Source organism: Adiantum capillus-veneris, chromosome 29 (assembly GCF_014529385.1).
Source record: "Adiantum capillus-veneris isolate H3 chromosome 29, ASM1452938v2, whole genome shotgun sequence".
NCBI lineage: Eukaryota > Viridiplantae > Streptophyta > Polypodiopsida > Polypodiales > Pteridaceae > Adiantum > Adiantum capillus-veneris.
The window spans coordinates 115,486,868-115,492,421 of NC_140959.1; positions in this window are offsets into that span (position 1 = coordinate 115,486,868).

The window sequence follows — 5,554 nt, forward strand, 5'->3', positions numbered from 1 at the left end:
AGGTCACCCTCTTCTCCTTCTTCTTCACCTTCCTCCTCTTCCGATGAAAGTTATGGCTATTCTCCTAGAGAATACAAGAGGGGAGGACACCTCAAATCATTTCCTGCATGGCGAAGGTCACAAAAGCTAAAGAAGTTCAAGGAGGGAGGAAAGAGTATTTCTTTTCTCACCTATGATGGCACCTTTGGTGCTATCGACAAAGTGTTGGCCTTCATCCAACAATTTGATGCGGCCTTTGGAGACGAGGGCTTCACAGAGTCCTCCAAGCTACGCCATGTAGCTATGCACTTCCAAAAATCAGCTCGTCAATGGTGGGCTAGCCTTCGTGGCAATGGTGAAGCCCCAAAGACATGGAAAACTCTACGAGTTTCCATCATGAATCAGTTCCTTGCAAGTGATGCAAAGGACAAAGTTCTTACCGAATGGCGCAGCTTGAAGCTTCTCTCTCATGAGTCTATCCACAAGTATGTAGACAAGTTTTGGGATTTACATCTCAAAGCTACTGTCTTTCAAAAGATAGACTTTGTTGAGCAAAGGCAGCAATTTTGTGCGGGATTACCTGAAGAGATGGCCGAATACATCAACTCTCAGCGGCCTGGTACTATTAGCGAAGTAATCCATCACACCATGGTTGCTTCACGCATCAATTTCCATCAAGGGGCTAGACGTAATGTCAAGCCCATGTAAAACAAAGATAGAAATGATGCAAAGGGGAAATCCAATGCTCAAAATAATTCCCAAGGAACTTCCAACAACAACAATCGATCCAAGGAGAAGGGAGTTTACAAAGGTAAAAACAAACTCTCTCCTGAAGAGCTTGAAGCTTTTCACAAGGACCATAAGTGTTTCAAGTGTGGGGAGCAAGGACATGGCTATCGTTCTTGCCCCAAGAAGAATACTCGCAGTGAGACTCCTAGAGCTTCCACCATCGAAGCTCCAAAAGAGGATGCTCATTGCAAAGGATCATCACTTTCCTATGCTTGGGGAAAGGTAAGAGAGCATGATGCCTTCATCTTGTTTGACCCTGGCTCTACCCTTAACTTCATATCAATGGAGTTGGCCACCAAGTTGGGCATTCAAGCTTTTGAGATGGGAGATATAGTAGTGGCTGATGCAGCTTTCAAGGGACAACAAGCCTCCATTACTCCCTTGATTGGGAAGTTGAGGCTTCATGTCCAAAGCTATGTCGACAAGGAAGACTTCTTCATCTCTCCTCTCCAACATGAGGATGTTATCCTAGGGGCACCATGGTTTGATCACATGGCTGCCAACATGAAGTTCCCTGAAAGGAGAATCTACTTCACCTACAGGGGAAAGAACATGTATATAGATGCTAGTGAGTGTGGTCGCACTATTCCACGTGTAAATCCTCTTTCTTTTGATAAGTCAATGAAGAGCTCAGTTTCTGCGTACATGATTTTTGTCAAAGAGTCTCTAAAAGATACTAAGGTTTCATCAAATGTAAATGGTAGGAATCAAGAAGAGTTAGACTTGTCTAATTTTCTAAAAGGACTCCAAGATGTGTTTATCGATGATATCCCTACGGACTTACCTCCAAAACGAGGAGATGATGACCATCGTTTTGAGGTCCTTCCTGGAAGCTCACCACCTAACAAGCCTCCTTATCGAGTCTCACCAGCTCAACAAGAGGAGATCATGAGGCAAGTACAAGAGCTGGTAGAGAAAGGGATGGTGAGGCCTAATTCCTCTCCCTTTTGTTCTCCAGTCCTTTTAGTGCAAAAGAAAGATGGTACATACCGTATGTGTGTGGACTATCGAGCACTAAACCATATCACTATGAAAAACAAATTTCTCGTACCTCGGGTAGAAGATCTGTTTGATAAGCTACAAGGCTCGACCTACTTCAGTAGGATTGACCTTAAGAGTGGCTATCATCAAATAAGGATAGTGGATGAAGATATCTTAAAGACCGCGTTTCGCACAACGTTTGGTCTTTATGAATATCTAGTCATGCCTTTTGGCTTGACTAATGCACCAGCTACGTTCAATCGTTTGATGGAGAAAATTTTTAGACCATACCGCAAATTCACTGGAGTGTTCTTTGATGATATCATCATCTACTCCAAGTCTTTGGAGGAACATAAGCAACATCTCCAAGTGATTTTTCAAGCATTGAGGGAGAACAAGCTTTTTCTCAACCAAAAGAAAAGCGAATTATTCCTTCAAGAGATTCAATACTTACGTCATATTATCTCTAAAGATGGTATCCAAATGGATCCATCAAAGTTAGAGGTAATAAAAGCATGGCCTAACCCAAGAAATCTACATGAACTAAGAAGCTTTGTTGGTATGTGCGCATACTATAGATGCTTCATAGCAAAGTTCTCTCAAGTAGCAGGACCACTACATGACTTAACTAAGAAGAACGTAAAGTTTGTGTGGACTTCTAAGGAGCAAAATGCTTTTGAAAAACTCAAAGACAAGCTTACTTCCCAACCAGTCCTCGTGCTTCCGGATTTCTCAAAGCCATTTGAAGTCCAATGTGATGCTTGTGGTGATTGCCTTGGAGCAGTTTTGCTTCAAGAAGGTCATGCCATAGCATATGAGAGCCGAAGACTCAATATTGATGAACGAGTCTTGGGCATTTATGAGAAAGAACTTTTAGCTGTTCTACATGCCCTAGACACATGAAAGCACTACCTATTGGGGACTCCATTTATCCTACGAACCAACCACCAAAGTCTCAAGTATTTCATGACGCAAACCAAGCTTTCCGACAAACAAATGAGGTGGGAAAATTTTCTTTCGCAATTTAATTTCCATATTGCTCACATAGCTGGTAAGCACAATCAAGTGGCCGATGCACTTTCACGATGACCCAAAGTTAATGCAGTGTCTATAGCTACTCACAATGATCTATCATCAATGATAGATGAGTATGCTACTGACCCTGACTTTAGAGACATAATGTTAGTCCTTGCTTTGGGGAAGAACGAGGAACCATTCACTTTGCAGGATGGTTATCTTCTCCATGGAAATAGGCTATGTGCTACCCATTCCCTTCGTGAGAAAGTTATGTATGAATCCCATGCTCCTCCATATGCGGGGCATAGAGGTATTCAACATACTCTTCGAGGAGTAGAGACGTACTTCTATTGGCCTACCATGAAAGTGGACATACAAGAGTATGTTTCAAAATGTGTAGTATGCCAAAAGACCAAGTATGATAGAGGGAAGCAACCTGGATTACTCCAGCCATTGCCTATTCCAAATTCACCATGGGAGAGTATATCCATGGATTTCATCTTTTGATTACCCAAGTCTATCCATGGGAATACAGGAATATGGACAATAGTTGACGGGTTTAGCAAGCAAGCACATTTTATTCCCGTCAAAAAGACTATTAAGGCACATCAAATGCCAACTCTCTTCATATCTCAGATTTTCAAGCACCATGGATTACCCACATCCATCGTGTCAGATAGAGATCCTAGAATGACCAGTAATTTCTGGAAAGGTCTCTTTGAAAATCTAGGAACAAGATTGAATTTCTCTTCGGCCTATCACCCACAAACGGATGGCCAAAGTGAGATAGCCAATCTTACGATACTCGATCGACTCAAGACTTATGTTACCGAAGTAGATCAACGCTCACAATGGGAAAATTACTTACCTCTTGTAGAGTATGCCTACAATAATACTGTACATACTTCTACGGGAAAAGCACCTTTTGAGATCATTGAGGGAAGACCTAAAAGTCCCTTGCTACTCAAAGTACATGGGAAGATCTTCGCCGCCGATGAGTATAGCCGTGACCTACAAGAATCTTTTCAAAAGATTAAGGAGGATATATCCATCTCTCAACAAAGGCAAAAAGCTGCTGCTGATAAGCACATAAGAGCCGTAATGTTCAAAGAAAACGATTGGGTCTTACTCAAGTTTCCTAAGGCTCGATTAAGGAAAAAAACGGACAAAAATCCTACGGGCTATCAAAAGTATTATGCTAAACTAGCAAAAAGATACTATGGTCCTTTCCAAATATTGAAGCCCATCAATGAGACGGCTTATCAACTCAAGTTGCCCAACCATTGGCTCACACACAATGCCTTTCATGTAAGCCTACTTAAGCCCCACAAAGGAGAGCCACCAAATGAACCAATTATTGAAGACCCTCCCGAAGTTGAAGACCAAGAAGAGGTGCTACAACCGGAAGCTGTCCTTCGACATGAAGACAAGGTACTAGGACATGGTAAGATTATCCGACGGTATCTTATTAAGTTCAAAAATTATCCTTTTGAAGATGCTAGATGGATGCAAGGAATACAACTTAAGGATAGTATGAACCTTGTCAATGCTTACAATGCTACATTAGAGTAAGAAAATATACAAATTTCTTTTAAATGACTCATGTTTTTGTCTTATAAGACTAGTCCTCTTTCTAATTGTGCACAAATTTAATTAGTATGCATGCTTAGAATCATGATGACGACATCTCTCAAACACCAAGTAGAATTTGTCACTCTACTTTGGGAGAATGAAATGGACTAAAGAGCAGACATGCTTGCGGCAGCTATGTCTCCCAAGCACCCAAATGGATTAGTCATCCATCTTGGAAAGATGTCGTAGGGTAAAAAGGGATCCTCTACCCGCTAAGTAAAATTGACTAATGACTAAGGCTTTATCTCTTCTACCTCATAGTCGAGGACGACTATGATTTCAAGAGAGAGGTAATGTCATAAAATCTAATATCTACCAACCCAAATGATTTTCTCATATTAAATTTATCACTTAATGTGGGAGAATAAACAGGAACAAGTGCTAAGATATAGGTATGTGCTTATAGATCTATCTCAACACGGGGCCAATGGTAAAGGGGCCCAAATGAGAGATGTTCTATCAAAGATCAAGGCTAACCAATGGAGCATAAGACCTTAGGGGTAGCTTCATTGAAGACCTCCAATACTGTGTGTAAAAGTCCTTTGAACCTTAGGTTGAACCTAAGGTAAGCTAAGGCTCAGCATGAGGTGGGAACCCGGCCCAAGCTCGAGGTGCTTGTCGTGCTTGAGGTGCTTGGCGTGCTTAAGGTGCTTGATTAAGATGCTTGAGGTGCTTGAACTGCTACATGCTTGAGGTGCTTGACTTGCTACATGATTAAGGTGCTTGAAGTGCTTTGACATGCTTGCCTGAGATGCTCAGTGGGAACACCCCCTAGTTCAAGTGCTTAGTCATGCTTGATGACTAAGGTGCTTGAGCACCAAAGGTCAAAAAAATCTCTACAAAGAGGGGGGTGAGCCCTTTTCCTAGGGGCTAGAGAGAGAACACACACCCACACACACAAGGAAGGCCCAAGCTTGAAGAGGCAGCAGAGTCACAAGTCAGACCCCTACCCATGTTACCTTCATGAGATGCTTGAATCCTATTGGCTAGGCTTCAAAGGGGTCCAATGATAAATTATTTGAATTATCTAATTTTTTTTGCATTTATCAAGTCCTCTCTCTCAAAAGGGAAAGGGGGAAACTTGTCCCAAGACTACACCTATTGCTAGAAATGGCCCCAACTTGTGATTGGCTAGGCTTGGCAAGAGCCAATGAGC